This window comes from Delphinus delphis, chromosome 2 (assembly GCF_949987515.2).
Source record: "Delphinus delphis chromosome 2, mDelDel1.2, whole genome shotgun sequence".
Lineage (NCBI taxonomy): Eukaryota > Metazoa > Chordata > Mammalia > Artiodactyla > Delphinidae > Delphinus > Delphinus delphis.
Window position 1 is genome coordinate 146,383,532 of NC_082684.1, and position 17,961 is coordinate 146,401,492.

At 40.2% G+C, this 17,961-nt stretch overlaps 1 long non-coding RNA gene across 1 annotated transcript in view; it reads left to right on the forward strand.

Annotated features, from left to right (window-relative positions):
* LOC132419857 (uncharacterized) overlaps positions 1–12,955 on the forward strand; it is a 31,156-nt gene extending 18,201 nt beyond the window's left edge. Inside the window, exons 3-4 of the long non-coding RNA XR_009518260.2 lie at positions 5,626–5,799; positions 12,824–12,955. This is a non-coding gene — a long non-coding RNA (uncharacterized lncRNA). The remainder of the gene's footprint in view (positions 1–5,625; positions 5,800–12,823) is intronic.
* The last annotated feature ends 5,006 nt before the right edge of the window (positions 12,956–17,961 follow it).

Genomic DNA, 17,961 nt, shown 5'->3' on the forward strand with positions numbered 1-17,961 from the left:
CTTTTTCTTCCTTAGGTAGGTTTGATCCTAGTTATTTTATTATTTATGATGCAAAGGTAAATGGGAATGTTTCCTTAATTTCTCTTTCTGATAATTTGTGGTTAGTGTATAGAAATGCAACAGATTTCTGTATATTAATTTTGTATCCTGCAACTTTACCAAATTCATTGATGAGCTCTAATGGTTTTCTAGTGACATCTTTAGGATTTTCTAGGTATAGTATCACGTCATCTGAAAACAGTGACAGTTTTACTTCTTACTTTCCAATTTTGATTTCTTTCATTTCTTTTTGTTCTCTGATTGCCATGGCTAGGACTTCGAAAACCATGTTGAATAAAAGTGGCAAGAGTGGATATGCTTGTCTTCTAACTAATATCTTAGAGGAAATGCTTTCAGCTTTTTCACTGTTGAGTAGGATGTTCGCTGTGGGTTTGTCATATATGGCCTTCATTATGTTGAGGTATGTTCCCTCTATGCCCACTTGCTGGAGAGTTTTTATCATAAATTGATGTTGAACTTTATCAAAAGCTTTTTCTGCATCTATTGAGATGATCATATGGCTTTTATTCTTCTATTTATTAATGTGGTGTGTCACATTGATTGATTTGTGGATATTGAAAAATCCTTGTATCCCTGGGATAAATCCTACTTGATCATAGTGTATGATCCCATGATCCTTTTAATGTATTGTTGGATTTGGTTTGCTAATATCTTCTTGAGGATTTTTGCATCTATATTCATCAGTGATATTGGCCTGTAATTTTCTTTTTTTGTGATATCTTTGTCTGGTTTTGGTATCAGGATGATGGTGGCTTCATAGAATGGGTTTGGAAGTGTTCCTTCCTCTGCAATTTTTTTGGAATAGTTTAAGAAGGATAGATGTTGTTAACTCTTTAAATGTTTGATAGAACTCACCTGTGAAGCCATCTGATCCTGGACTTTTGTTTGTTGGGAATTTTAAAATTACTGATTCAGTTTCATTACTGGTGATTGACCTGTTCATATTTTCTGTTTCTTCCTGGTTCAGTCTTGGAAAATTATACTTTTCTAAGAATTTGTCCATTTCTTCCAGGTTGTCCATTTTATTGGTATATAGTTGTTCATAGTAGTCTCTTATGATCCTGTGTACTTCTGTGATGTTGGTTGTAACTTCTTTTTCATTTCTGATTTTATTGATTTGGGCCTTCTGCCTTTTTTTCTTGATGAGTGTAGCTAAAGGTTTATCCATTGTGTTTATCTTTTCGAAGAACCAGCTTTTAGTTTCATTGATCCTTTCTATTGTTTTTTTAGTTGTAATTTTTTAATGAACTCTACTGTGTGGTAAAACTATGAATCATGATTTTCAGTAAATTCTACTACCAGTTCATATATAAGTTCTAGAATGTGAGCTATAACAAAGTTTAACTCTCCAGCCTCAAGTGTGCAAACACTTTTTAGTATGCACTTACAAATGCTTGCCTGAATATGTGATTTCTAAAATAGAAGGTGATATATCCTTTATACATTTATATATTCCACTTTATTATCTCTTTCTCTAGAACATCAATTCACAAGGACAGTTCATAATTAGTTAGCCCCTCTTTTTGACTTGACCTTAGGTGACTATATTTTCTCTAAATACTTACTTGCTGTTGTCAGCTATGGAAAGTTGGGTTTAGGGTCGAATTTCCTCCTTACATTCAGAAACTATCCCAGGACCAGTTTTTCATTTTTCCTCTGCATTGTCACTAATATTTGACAAGGGAGCCAAGAAGACTTAATGGGGAAAGGAGAGTCTTCTCCATAAATAGTGTTGGGAAAACTGTTTAACCACATGAAGAAGAATGAAACTGGACCCCTATCTTACACTATTTTTAAAAAAGTAACTCAAAATGAATTAAACATTTATGTAAGACCCAAAACTATAAACCTCATAGAAGAAAACATAGGGGGAAAATCTCCTTGACATTGGCTTTGGGAAAGACTTTTGGACATGACACCAGAAGCACAAGCAATGAAAGCAAAAATAAAGTGGAAGTACATCAAACTAAAAAGCTTCTGCACAACAAAAGAAATAATCAGCATTAAAAGGCAACCTATGGAATGAGAGAAAATATTTGCAAACCAGCTATCTGAAAAGGAGTTAATATCCAAAATATGTAAGGAACTCATACAACTCAATAGCAAAAAACCAAACAATTCCATTTTTAAATGGCAAAGTATTTAAAGACACTTTTCCAAAAAGAGAGACACAAATGGCCAACACATACATGAAAATATGCACGACTTCACTATCAGCAAAATGTCAATCAAACATATATAAAGAACTCTAGGGCTTCCCTGGTGGCGCAGTGGTTGAGAGTCTGCCTGCCGATGCAGGGGACGCGGGTTTGTGCCCCGGTCCGGGAGGATCCCACATGCCGCGGAGCGGCTGGGCCCGTGAGCCATGGCCGCTGAGCCTGTGCGTCCGGAGCCTGTGCTCCGCAGCGGGAGAGGCCACAACAGTGAGAGGCCCATGTACCGCAAAAAAAAAAAAAAAAAAAAAAAATATATATATATATATATATATATATAAAGAACTCTTAAATTCCTAAATGTAGACTATGGTATATTTAAAATGTTAGTATATGTTACCTGGTTCTTTTCCAGAAAGATGTACCAAAGTACTATCCCATTAATTTTGCCTATTCTGGGAATTACTGTTATTTTTAATCTTTGTCAGTTCGACTGATTGAAAACAATACTGTTTTGTTGCTTAATTTAAATTTCTCTATTTCTAGGGTTGAGAAACTTGTTTATGAGCTGGTCTTCTGTCTCCAAAATTAACTCTAAACAGAGTTAATAAAGTACCCACTAAAGTGAAAGTTCTAGTTGAATTATTTATTTAGCAGGTAGAAGTTAGAGAGAACAGTGTTCCAAAGATCATGTAATTGTAGAGTTGAAAGGGACCTTAGAGATCTTCTAGCTTAATTTTGAGTAATCCTATGGTATGATTTGTTCCCTGTCCAAAAAGCAGTGACCTGAATCCTACTAAAACTAGAGAACTTAGATTAAACACTAGTGAGTTAAGGAAGAGAAGCAGCAAATGGGAAGAAAGTCTAAACTGAGTAGGAATGAGCATGACAACAAAGTTGAGGGAAGAGAACAGAGGAAAAGGTTAGTACCACTCTATAGGTGACTATTGGTAAGTCCTGCCAAGAAGGGAATTGGTGGGTACAGTGGCAAGGGCACTGGGTCCCAGGGGCCATCAGATGGGAGACTGACTTCTCTAGATCAGGGCAAGTAGACCCTGCTGCTGACCCTGCTGCCAGCAACAAATGTGGTGGAAGCTGAATCCAGACAGACAGACAAATGTTGGCGTCCTAAGGATAAGTCAAGAAAGCACATACCCTAACAGAGACAGGACTCACATTCTCCTATGGGGGAGGTACAAAACAGCAGCCCACAGTAATTCTACAAAGTGGAATTCAACCAACACTGCTATGTTTGGAAGGATAATTTTTGGTGGTTGTATATTTGAGGCCAGAGAGGGGGGTTCACCTCCTAGATCCTTGGATGGTCAGAGTTGCTTCCCAAGGAAGCCTGGCAGATAACCTGACTTTTTTTTTAAAGATTCTTTATAATATCTGTGTTGTGAAATTTCTAGACTTTGGTGGGTATTTAAAGCTGCTTGTTTCAGCTTCATATGCTAGACAGGGATTCTTTTCTCTTGAACTTTAATAATAGCATAGGTACTCCTGTACCAACTTTGAGTTGAGTATATGCTAAGCCTAACATTCTTCTTGCTCTTTGATCACTGACAGAGAAGTGGGTACTTCTGCAAGGAAAAGATTGTTGTTCTAGGGTGTGAGGACAGAGCTATAAACCATAGTTCTTCAGTTAGATGGTAACGGCCCATAGGGCTTACTTCTTCTAGATTTATTGGTCCCACCCAATCACAGTGAAACCAGCAGAGTGGGGTTACCCCCCAATAGCCAAGTGGGGCTAACCCCCAATAGCCAGGTGGTTCTGAGTGAGAGGGCTGGAAAGTTGACCTCTGACAGGTGGGCAGACCCTGTAACCCTCCCCTAGAGCCCTGCTGTAAGCTTCGACTGGCTAGGCAGGATCCAGAGATAAGAGTACCTCTAGGGAACACAGTGCAGCTTGGGGCTTGACAAAATGCCTGCCACTTTTGCTCCATCCTGGGAGTGACCTTGAAGACTATTGATGTTGCTGGGAGTTGTCAATGTCCTCCAGTCAAAGAGCACCCGGAACACCCCTGCAGTTTAGCATTTGGGTTTATTGCTCCTAGAAAGGGGGAGACAGCATCCCATGGCATGCATCTCAGTAACCATGGGGGTTTGAAAAGACTTACTATAGGATCTGGGCTCTAGTTAGTTCATTTTAAGGCGAGCTTAAGGAGGCAAGAGCTTGCTTTGGACTGAAGGCTGTCGGGAAGCAGGGGCAATTCTGTGACTGGGGATCTTAATGAACCTTATCTAGAAGGAGGGAGGACTAGAGTAAAGCTAAGCCGTAATTGGTAAAGAAGCAGCAGTCACTTCTGCTGGCCAGGCTAGGGCATATTTGGGTGGTCATTTTTGTGGTCTGGACAGTGTTTTTGTCTGTGTTCAGACATGATTACAGAGTGGACTTGTTTCTGTCTTGATCCAGCCTGGTCTCAGGGGCCTTGTCTGATGTTTGTTCTGTGAAATTATGTTTGACCGGAGAACACCAAGGCCAGCTGTGAGTGCCCACCATCAGGGGCTTCTCACACCCTTCTCCCAGTCAATCTGCAGTGGGGAGTGGAGTTCTTAAAGATCACTTGGGGTGATAGAAGAATGGGACTGTGGCTGGAAGGAGTGCCAGAGGGCTGTGCAGGGGGAGGAATGGCAGAAAGTCACGGACAGGCAGCAGACTGCATCCAGGAGCCAGAGGATGTGCAGGGTTGGCACACAGAAAGCACACTTCCATGAGTGAGCTTCAGCCAGTAATGGAGAGCTCAGATGAAGCAGGAAGGCTCTGGTATGGAAGATTCTGAGAGAACCAGAAGCTAGGGAAGGAATGAATTCTTAGGCAGGTATACTAAGGATCAGGCCTCTCCCGCTGCGGAGCACAGGCGCCGGACACGCAGACTCAGCGGCCATGGCTCACAGGCCCAGCTGCTCCGTGGCAGGTGGGATCTTCCCGGACCAGGGCACGAACCCATGTCCCCTGCATCGGCAGGCGGACTCTCAATCACTGCGCCACCAGGGAAGCCCCAAGATCAGGCTTCTTAGGATAGATGAATTGGAGCAATCAGTTCAATAAAAGTGTATCATTGATTTGAACATGGAGGCTTGAGCCTTCCGGCCTGCTCTTTTATATCCTGGAAAGTGTGGACTGCAAACCATTGAATGCTTTAAAAGATGTACTTTTATTACTTGATTGGTTTCAAAAACTTTATCTCCATTAGCCAGCACATTAATTGTGAACTAGGTTTATCACTCAGACCAGAAAATAAAACTAGTTGGTAATAATATCTTGGGTAGGGCGTAAGATTGCCAGATTTAGGAAAATATTAGAAATACACACACACACATACACACACACATACACATATTTATAGATAGATAGATAAGTATAGGTATAGACATAGAAATAGATCTCCAGTTAAAATTTGTATTTCAGATAAACAATGAACGTGGAATACTTAGGAATACTGAGGAGCTTCAAGATGGCGGAAGGGTAAGACGCGGAGATCACCTTCCTCTCCACAAATACATCAGAAATACATCTACACTTGGAACAACTCCTAAAGAACACCTACTGAACGCTGGCAGAAGACCTCAGACCTCCCAAAAGGCAAGACACTCCCCACATACCTGGGTAGGGCTAAAGAAAAAAAGAAAAACCAGACAAAAGAATAGGGAAGGGACCTGCAGCAGTGGGAGGGAGCTGTGAAGGAGGAAAGGTTTCCACACACTAGGAAGCCCCTTTGCGGACGGCGAATGCGGGTGGCGGAGGGGGAAAGCTTCGGAGCCACGGAGGAGAGCACAGCAACAGGAGTGCGGGGGGCAAAGCGGGGCCGACGGGCACTCACCAGCCCGAGACGCTTGTCTGCTCCCCCGCCGGGGCAGGTGGGGCTGGGAGCTGAGGCTCGGGCTTCGGTCGGAGTGCAGGGAGAGGGCTGGGGTTGGCGGCATGAACACAGCCTGAAGTGGGTTAGTGCACCACGGCTAGCCGGGAGGGAGTCCGGGAAAAAAGTCTGCAGCTGCCTAAGAGACAAGAGACTTTTTCTTGTCTCTGTTTCCTGGTGCGCGAGGAGAGGGGATTAAGAGCGCCGCTTAAAGGAGCTCCAAAGACAGGTGCGAGCCACAGCTATCAGCGCGGACCCCAGAGATGGGCATGACACGCTAAGGCTGCTGCTGCCGCCACCAAGAAGCCTGTGTGCGAGCACAGGTCACTCTCCACACCCCCTTCCGAGGAACCTGTGCAGCCCGCCACCGCCAGGGTCCCGGGATCCAGGGACAACTTCCCCGGGAGAGCACACGGCGCGCCTCAGGCTGGTGCAACGTCACGGCGGCCTCTGCCGCCGCAGGCTCGCCCCACATCCGTACCCCTCCCTGCCCCCGGCGTGAGTGAGTCAGAGTCCCCGAATCAGCTGCTCCTTTAACCCCGTCCTGTCTGAGTGAAGAACAGATGCCCTCAGGCGACCTACTCGCAGAGGCGGGGCCAAATCCAAAGCTGAACCCCAGGAGCTGTGCAAACAGAGAAAGGGAAATCTCTCCCAGCAGCCTCAGGAGCAGCGGATTAAAGCTCCACAATCAACTTGATGGACCCTGCATCTGTGGAATACATGAATAGACAACGAATCATCCCAAATTGAGGAGGTGGACTTTGGGAGCAAGATTTATGATTTTTCCCCCTTTTCCTCTTTTTGTGAGTGTGTATATGTATGCTTCTGTGTGTGATTTTGTCTGTATAGCTTTGCTTTTACCATTTGTCCTAGGGTTGTGTCTGTCCGTTTTTTTTTTGTTTGTTTTGTTTTTTACTTAAAAATTTTTTTCTTAATAATTATTTTTTATTTTAATAACTTTATTTTATTTTATCTTCTTCTTTCTTTCTTTCTTTCTTTTTTTTTCTCCCTTTAATTCTGAGCCATGTGGAGGACAGGCTCTTGGTTCTCCAGCCAGGCATCAGGGCTGTGCCACTGAGGTGGGAGAGCCAAGTTCAGGACACTGGGCCACAAGAGACCTCCCAGCTCTACGTAATATCAAACAGTGAAAATCTCCCAGAGCTCTCCATCTCAACTTGAGGACACTGGGCCACAAGAGACCTCCCAGCTCCACGTAATATCAAACAGCGAAAATCTCGCAGAGCTCTCCATCTCAACGCCAAAACCCAGCTCCACTCAACAACCGTCAAGCTACAGTGCAGGACACCCTATGCCAAACAACTAGCAAGACAGGAACACAACCCCACCCATTAGCACAGAGGCTGCTTAAAACCATAACAAGGCCACAGACACCCCAAAACACACCACCAGATATGGACCTGCCCACCAGAAAGACAAGATCCAGCCTCATCCACCAGAACACAGGCACTAGTCCCTCCACCAGGAAGCCTACCCAGCCCACTGAACCCACCTTAGCCACTGGGGACAGACACCAAAAACAATGGAAACTATGAACCTGTATCCTGTGAAAAGGAGACCCCAAACACAGTAAGTTAAGCAAAATGAGAAGACAGGGAAACACACAGCAGATGAAGTAGTGAGGCAAACACCCACCAGACCTAACAAATGAAGAGGAAATAGGCAGTCTACCTGAAAAACAATTCAGAATAATGATAGTAAAGATGATCCAAAATCTTGGAAATAGAATGGAGAAAATACAAGAAACTTTTAACAACGACCTAGAAGAACTAAAGAGCAAACAAACAGATGAACAACACAATAAATGAAGTTAAATTCTCTATAAGGAATCAACAGCAGAATAACTGAGGCAGAAGAACGGATAAGTGACCTGGAAGATAAAATAGTGGAAATAACTACTGCAGAGCAGAATAAAGAAAAAAGAATGAAAAGAATTGAGGACAGTCTCAGAGGTCTCTGAGACAACATTAAATGCACCAACATTTGAATTATAGGGGTCCCAGAAGAAGAAGAGAAAAAGAAAGGGACTGAGAAAATATTTGAAGAGATTATAGTTGAAAACTTCCCTAATATGGGAAAGGAAATAGTTAATCAAGTCCAGGAAGCACAGTGAGTCCCATACAGGATAAATCCAAGGAGAAACACGCCAAGACACATATTAATAAACTTATGAAAATCACAACGACCCAAAACCTATGGGATGCAGCAAAAGCAGTTCTAAGAGGGAAGTTTATAGCAATACAATCCTACCTTAAGAAACAAGGAACATCTGAAATAAACAACCTAACCTTACACCTAAAGCAATTAGAGAAAGAAGAACAAAAAAACCCCAATGTTAGCAGAAGGAAAGAAATCATAAAGATCAGCTCAGACATAAATGAAAAAGAAATGAAGGAAATGATAACAAAGATCAATAAAACTAAAAGTTGGTTCTTTGAGAAGATAAACAAAATTGATAAACCATTAGCCAGACTTATCAAGAAAAAAAGGAGAAGACTCAAATCAATAGAATTAGAAATGAAAAAGGAGAAGTAACAACTGACACTGCAGACATACAAAGGATCATGAGAGATTACTACAAGCAACTGTATGCCAATAAAACGGACAACCTGGAAGAAATGGAAAAATTCTTAGAAATGCACAACCTTCCGAGACTGGACCAGGAAGAAATAGAAAATATGAACACACCAATCACAAGCACTGAAATTGAAACTGTGATTTAAAATCTTCCAACAAACAAAAGCCCAGGACCAGATGGCTTCCCAGGCGAATTCTATCAAACATTTAGAAAAGAGCTAACACCTATCCTTCTCAAACTCTTCCAAAATATAGCAGAGGGAGGAACACTCCCAAACTCATTCTACGAGGCCACCATCACTCTGATACCAAAACCACACAAAGATGTCACAAAGAAAGAAAACTACAGGCCAATATCACTGATGAACATAGATGCAAAAATCCTCAACAAAATACTAGCAGACAGAATCCAACAGCACATTAAAAGGATCATACACCATGATCAAGTGGGGTTTATCCCAGGAAGGCAAGTATTCTTCAATTTACACAAATCAACGTGATACACCATATTAACAAACTGAAGGAGAAAAACCATATGATCATCTCAATAGATGCAGAGAAAGCTTTCGACAAAATTCAACACCCATTTATGATAAAAACCCTGCAGAAAGTAGGCATAGAGGGAACTTTCCTCCACATAATAAAGGCCATCTATAACAAACCCACAGCCAACATCATCCTCAATGGTGAAAAACTGAAACCATTTCCACTAAGATCAGGAACAAGACAAGGTTGCCCACTCTCACCACTATTATTGAACATCGTTATGGAAGTTTTAGCCACAGCAATCAGAGAAGAAAAAGAAATAAAAGGAATCCAGATCGGAAAAGAAGTAAAGCTGTCACTGTTTGCAGATGACATGATACTATACATAGAGAATCCTAAAGATGCTACCAGAAAACTACTAGAGCTAATCAATGAATTTGGTAAAGTAGCAGGATAAAAGATTAATGCACAGAAATCTCTTGCATTCCTATACACTAATGATGAAAAATCTGAAAGTGAAATTAAGAAAACACTCTCATTTACCATTGCAAGAAAAAGAATAAAATACATAGGAATAAACCTACCTAAGGAGACAAAAGTCCTGTATGCAGAAAACTATAAGACACTGATAAAAGAAATTAAAAAAGATACAAATAGATGGAGAGTTATACCATGTTCTTGAAGTAGTAGAATCAACATTGTGAAAATGACTCTACTAACCAAAGCAATCTACAGATTCAATGCAATCCCTATCAAACTACCACTGGCAGTTTTCACAGAAGCAGAACAAAAAATTTCACAATTTGAATGGAAACACAAAAGACCCCGAATAGCCAAAGCAATCCTGAGAAAGAAAAATGGAGCTGGAGGAATCAGGCTCCCTGACTTCAGACTATACTACAAAGCTACAGTAATCAGGACAGTATGGTACTGGCACAAAAGCAGAAATATAGATCAGTGGAACAGGACAGAAAACCCAGAGATAAACCCACAGACAAATGGTCACCTTATCTTTGATAAAGGAGGCAAGAATATACAGTGGAGAAAAGACAGCCTCTTCAATAAGTGGTGCTGGGAAAACTGGACAGCTACATGTAAAAGAATGAAATTAGAACACTCCCTAACACCATACACAACAATAAACTCAAAATGGATTAAAGACCTAAATGTAAGGCCAGACACCATCAAACTCTTAGAGGAAAACATAGGCAGAACACTCTATGACATAAATCACAGCAAGATCCTTTTTGACCTACCTCCTAGAGAAATGGAAATAAAAACAAAAGTAAACAAATGGGACCTAATGAAACTTAAAAGCTTTTTCTCAGCAAAGGAAACCATAAACAAGACGAAAAGACAACCGTCAGAATGGGAGCGAATATTTGCAAATGAAGCAGCTGACAAAGGATTAATCTCCAAAACATACAAGCAACTCATGCAGCTCAATATCAAAAAAACAAACAACCCAATCCAAAAATGGGCAGAAGAGCTAAATAGACTTTTCTCCAAAGAAGATATATAGAGTGCCAACAAACACATGAAAGGATGCTCAACATCATTAATCATTAGAGAAATGCAAATCAAAACTACAATGAGATATCATCTCACACCAGTCAGAATGACCATCATCAAAAAAATCTACAAACAATAAATGCTGGAGAGGGTGTGGAGAAAAGGGAACCCTCTTGTACTGTTGGTGGGAATGTAAATTGATACAGCCACTATGGAGAACAGTATGGAGGTTCCTTAAAAAACTACAAATAGAACTACCATATGACCCAGCAATCCCACTACTGGGCATATACCCTGAGGAAACCATAATTCAAAAAGAGTCATATACCAAAATGTTCATTGCAGCTCTATTTACAATAGCCAGGACATGGAAGCAGCCTAAGTGTCCATCAACAGATGAATGGGTAAAGAAGATGTGGCACATATACACAATGGAGTATTACTCAGCTGTAAAAAGGAATGAAACTGAGTTATTTGTAGTGAGGTGGATGGGCCTAGACACTGTCATACAGAGTGAAGTAAGTCAGAATGAGAAAAACAAATACTGTATGCTAACACATATATATGGAATCTAGAAAAAAACTGGTCAGAAGAACCTAGGGGCAAGATGGGAATGAAGGTGCAGACCTGCTAGAGAAAGAACTTGAGGATATGGGAGGGGGAAGGGTAATTTGGGACAAAGTGAGAGAGTGGCATGGACATATGTACACTACCAAATGTAAAATAAATAGCTAGTGGGAAACAGCTGCATAGCAGAGGGAGATCAGTTCAGGGCTTTGTGACCACCTAGAGGGGTGGGATAGGGAGGGTGGGATGGAGGGAGATGCAAGAGGGAAGAGATATAGGGATATATTTATATGTATAACTGATTCACTTTGTTATAAAGCAGAAACTAACACACCATTGTAAAGCAATTATACTCTAATAAAGATGTTAAAAAAAAGGAATACTTATACTAGAATAAAGTATTACTTGTTTATCTGAATTGCAAATTTAACTGTCCTGTGTTTTATCTGGCAACCCTAACCTAGGGAGGTTTGAACTACAAAACAGTTTAGCTTAGAAATGAGTTGGTGTCTGCCCAAATGGAACTAGTTGTGCAGGGCGCTGGCGCCTGACTGAGGGAAGGATTGCCATGTGCCAATCACTGTCTTGAGAGAATGGTGTTACCTTAGGACATGGGAATTTTGGATTCAGTAAAGCTAATTAGCCTCATTATTCAGACTTTTTTGCTGTTTTATAACTTTCCATCAGTATATTATTCTGATTTTTTTCCCTTAATTTGTTTTCAAAGTTGTTTTTGAACAATCCAGTGTATGTTAGCCATGCTAAGGTGCTAAGACATTTATAAAATTAGCAAAGCATTTATAAAATTAGCCTAGAAAAGTCCCAACTAGATCTAATAAAAAAGCATTACAATAAAGGTAGGTTTGAATAGAACAAGCAATATGTTACGTTCTGGGGTGTAAATGATTAATATATTGAGGAACACAATATCTTTCCTAATTTAGTCATAGATTTAATGCAGTACAATTAAAATATCGATGGAAACCTCTATAGAAAATAGGAAACTGTTTACAGAAAAATAAATAGTAAGAATTCCAGGAACTATTTTTAGTGGAAAAGCAGTATCTTTTTAAATAGAAAACAAATACGTATTTAAAAAATTTTTATAAACAGAAATAAAGGTTAATGATACAGATAATGTAAAAATAGAACCAAAAAATTAAAAGTTTTACATGAGTGGCTGGATTTGACTTTCTTCCTTTTTTTCTCTTTATATCCCCATTCCCATTTCACACTCACACACCCAAATGGAAAGAAATCCTTGGTAAGACTTTGCACTAAAAATTGGCCACAAGAAGTAGTCACCATCTGCAAAGGAAAGCTTTGTCTCATAGATCAGGGGTCCCCAACCCCCGGGGCTGTGGACCAGTATCTGTCCACGGCCTGTTAGGAACCGGGCCGCACAGCAAGTGGTGAGCAGTGGACGAGCAGGCGAAGCTTCCTCTGCCTGCGGCTCCCCATCCCTCCCCATAGCTACATTACCGCCTGAACCCCCTCAAAGCCCCGTCCATGGAAAAACTGTCTTCCACGAAACAGGTCCCTGCTGCCAAAAAGGTTGGGGACCACTGTCATAGATGCTTCACTCCCCAGGACCTGAAGGAGTGAAACCGCCTCCCAAGATGCGAAGGCCTTGAGCAGACATCGCTGCGCCAGGGAACACGCAGGACTTCAGGGATCCGACTCCAGCCCTCAAGGATCCGACTCCAGCCCTCAAGGACAGTGCCAGCAAGGAGAAAAATATCAGGACCCTGTGTGCAGGAGAAGGAGCCCCAAGGGAGAAGAAGGAAAGTCCTAGATGTCCATCTGAGGGAGACCCTGGACTGAAAGGTAACTCAATATGAAAAGCAAAGAAAAGTTTTGCCCTACAGACTTGTGCCTCACACACAAGGTAGCGTACAACACCTACTGTTAACACGATAAAAGCAAATCACAGAAGTGTGTATGAGGTGTACGACCTTGTGTGTAAGAAAAGAAGGTAGAGAATATATGTTCATTTTTACTTGTATCTTCTCTGAAAGGATACATAAGAAACTAATAAAAGTGATTACCTGTAGAGGACAGGGCAGATGAGGTGGATAGGGAAAGAGCAGGAGAAAGATTTCAACACAAACTTCTTTAACATTTTATTATGGCAAAATTTCAAATATATATATATAAAGACTAGTATAATAAACCTACAGGGACTCATTATGTAGCTTCAACAATTATTAATATTTTGTCAATCTTATTTCACTATTTCCTACATATTGTGAAATTTTTAATGGAATTTTGATTATTTTAATTTTTGTTCCATAGTGTATATACCATGTGAAATAAATTCATAACTTTAAAAAGAGATTGGAAGAAAGATGAGATGAGACAAGTTTAGACAATTCCTTTTTAGTTTACTGTAAAGGGAAAGTGAGAATTCAGGATTCGAAATTGTGATCAAGAGTGTTTTCTTGTCATGTTTTTTTATTTTTTTATTATTATTTTTAATTTTATTTATTTATTTATTTTTGGCTGCTTTGGGTCTTCATTGCTGTGTACCGGCTTTCTCTAGTTGCAGTGAGCGGGGGCTACTCTTCACTGTGGCGCGCAGGCTTCTCATTGCCGTGGCTTCTCTTGTTGCAGAGCACGAGCTCTAGGCACACAGGCTTCAGTAGCTGTGGCATACAGGCTCAGTAGTTGTGGCACATGGGCTTAGTTGCTCCACGGCATGTGGGATCTTCCCAGACCAGGGCTTGAACCCATGTCCCCTGCACTGGTAGGCAGATTCTTAACTACTGTGCCAGCAAGGGAAGTCCCTGTTGTATTTTTTTAAAAATAGGAGATATAAAAGGCATTTTGTATGCTGCTAGGGAAAAATCCAGTAGAGAGGGAAGTCGAATAATGCAGGAGAGAAAGGTGAGATTTGCTAAAACAGTATTCTAGACAAGGTGAGAAGAGATGGCATCTGAAACATTGATGAGGCGGGGGGGATTTCCCTAACTAAGAAAACATTTACAAAAGACATACCTGATAAAAAACTGTTATCCAAACATTAAAGAACTCTTAAAACTCAACAACATAAAAACAAATAACGCAACTAAAAAATGGACCAAAGACCTTAACAGACACCTCACCAAAGAAGATATACAGATAGCATATAAGCATATGAAAAGATACTCCATATCTTATATCATCAGGGAAAGGCAAATTAAAATGAGAGACCACTACATATGCACATACATTCTACACATGTTAGAATGGCCAAAATCCAGAACACGGACACAGCTAGCTAATGCCAAAGAGGATGAGTAGCAATAGGAACTCTCATTTATTGTTGGTGGGAATGCAAAGTACTATAGTACAATCACTTTGCGAGACAGTTGGCTATTTCTTACAAAACTAAACATACTCTTAGCATTAGATCCAGCAGTTGTGCTCCTTGATATCTACCCAAAGGAGCTGAAAATGAAAAACCTGCATAAGGATGTTTATGGCAGCTTCATTCACAATTGGCAGAACTTGGAAGCAACCAAGATGTCCTTCAGTAAATGAATGAATAAATAAACTAAGGTACATAGAGACAGTGGAATATTATTTGGTGCTAAAAAGAAATGAGTTATCAAGTCAAGAAAAGTCATGGAGGAAACTTAAATGAGTGTTACTAAGTGAATGAAACCAATGTGAAAAGACTACACACTGTATGAGTCCAAGTTTTGGAATCCTGGAAAAGCCAAAACTACGGAAACAGTAAAAAGATCAGTGGTTGCTAAGGGGAGGGAGGGATGAATAGGCAAGGCATAGAGGATTTTTAGGGCAGTAAAACTACTCTGTGTGATACTATAATGGTGGCTATACATAACTATACATTTGTCCAAACTCACTGAATGTACAACACCAAGAGTGAACCCTAATATTAACTATGAACTTTGCCTGATAATGCTGCATCAGTGTACATTTGTCAGTTGTAACAAATGCATCACTCTCGTGGGGAATGTTGATAATGCCTGCCTCAGGGCAGGGAATATATGAGAATCTCTACCTTCTGTTCAATTTTGCTGTGAACCTAAAACTGCTCTCAAATATAAAGCCTATTAAAAATAAATAGAGAAAGAAGGAATTTGGTATAAATCCATGGGCTAAATCTAGCCTCATTAGGTCCAGGGATGATCATAGTAACAAAAACAAAGATAATATTTTAACAATAATAATAATGAGAACAAGTAACATTTATTCAGAACTTACTATATGCCAGATTCTAGTCAAAACATTCTTCAGGTAGTAACTCATTTTTTTTTTTTTTTTGCGGTACGCGGGCCTCTCACTGTTGTGGCCTCTCCCGTTGCGGAGCACAGGCTCCGGACGCGCAGGCTCAGCGGCCATGGCTCACGGGCCCAGCCGCTCTGTGGCATGTGGGATCTTCCTGGACTGGGGCACGAACCCACGTCCCCTGCATTGGCAGGCGGACTCTCAACCACTGCGCCACCAGGGAAGCCCAGTAACTCATTTTTAAGCATAGTAACTAACAGCTTGTTACAAAGAGAAACATAAAGAGTAAACCAAGAAAATATTCACATTTTTAGTAAGTAAATAATGCAAATTAAAATAATTTATTAACAGCCAACTGTCTTCCAAAGTGACTGTACTTTATTTCTTTATACTTAATAATGTAGCAAAACCAAATATAATACTAAAACTCTGTTTTGAAGGTGATATGGGGAAATAGGCACTGATAAAAGTAAATGGGGCAGTCTTTCTGGCACTGTGTCGCAAGAGAGGGGCAGTCTTTCCGGCATTGTGTTACAAGAGCAGGGCATATTTAAAAAATAAAATAAAATAAAATATTTAAGTAAGTAATGCTTTAAAAATCATGACATTAAGGACTTCCCTGGCAGTCCAATGGTTAAGACCCTGTGCTCCCACTGCAGGGGGCATGGGTTTGATCTCTGGTCCCCTGGTCAGGGAACTAAGATGCCACACAGTGTGGGGAAAAAAAAAAAAATCATGGCATTAGATATTCAGTTGTATTCCACAAAAATCAAGATTCTGATGCTGCTAAGCTGTTTACTATTTTAAAAAATATTTACAGGTTGAATGTAACATTAATCAACATTAATATTAATCAACATTAATCAACATTAATAAACTAAGAAGACAAGATATATTGGTTTCATATTTTAGTACAGATGCGGATGTAATAAAGAATATTTTGAATGCTGGCAAAGGTTAGAGAGAATATTACTGATGACGTCAGTGAGGGGTAAGAAGTAGTGATGGAGGAAAAATAATTTGAGACAATCAAATCAGCTTTTGTTAATTCTTATTGATGGGACAAAGACCGTGAGTAAAAGAAGTTAGCAATACATATTACATTTTTTAAGGAATAACAAGGGAGCCCTTGACCAGGTTTAATTTAACTATTCTATTTAAATTTCCCCACTAGTGATGTATTGATATTTTCATTTATTTTATGCTGAAATGTAATTACTTTAAGGTGACATAACACTGTAAATCTCATTGGTTATTGTGACCTAGTTAATAAGATTCTTTCATGACTGTAGGTATTGATAGACAATAAGTATTAATAGGAAAGAGTATAACAGCATTAAAACCAGAATGTACAGTTCAGATAAAACTCCTCTGCCCAGGTGGAGAAACTGTGCAAAAATGCAGAAAGAAGAGGAGACCCCAAGGATTGTGTCTGCTTCATAATTTTTTTTGGACGTACTATGGACATGAATTACATTGACAGTCTACAAAGTGTAGCCTAAATTACTAGCAACCAGAACATGTGGTCTGATCAGGGTCTCTGTATCATACTGGGGGAGAGTAGAGATACTGTTAATTTCCTCTTCTAAGTCTATACTACATGTTAACATTTTGAGGGTAACTACTGAAAGAATGAAAACAGGAGATATAACTTCCTAAAAAGTTGAAGGGAGAAAGAGGAACAAAGAAAGTACAATCAATCCAATAAATTGTAAGCCAGTCACATTAAGAAACATAGCTCCTCAAATCCTAAATAAAATGTTACTAAACTGAATCCAACAATGAGGGGAGACAGAAGCAGATCTTGAGGCAAACAATGAATAAAATAATGGTCCACTCATCTATTTAATATTTACTGAGTGACTCATGCACTGCAGGTGTAACAGGGAACAAAACAGGCAAACACCTCTACTGTCATGAAGCTGACATTCTAATGGAGGAGAAACACAATAAATAAGCAAGTATGCAGTATATCAGATGGAGAAAAATGTGGAGAAATATAAAGCTGCTGTGGGGAGGGGGTAAAGTAACACAGGAGCATGATTGCAGCTGTCCATAGTGTTATCCGAAACATCTCACTCAGAAGGTGACATTTGGGCATGGACCTGAGAGTTGATGGATATATGTAGACAGGTGTATAATACATAGGTGGACCTATATGTGTAATCTTTGTGTAGACATGTATATATGTAGCCATCTATTAGTATACATGTAGACCAATATACATATTTGTACTCATTTGTGGAAAGAATTACCCAGGCAGAGGCAGTTGAATCAGCAAATGCAAAGGCCCTGAGGTAGCAGTGTACCTGGTGTACTCGAGGAAGAGCAAGAAGGCCAGTGGGGTGATTCAGAGTGAACAAGAACAGGGGAGAGCAACAGGAGATGTGGGCCATTAAAAGGATTATAGTGTTCACTCTGAGGAAATGGGAAGTCTTACATTTTTAAAGGATCATTACAACTGCAATTTGAGAATCACCTATAAAAAGGCA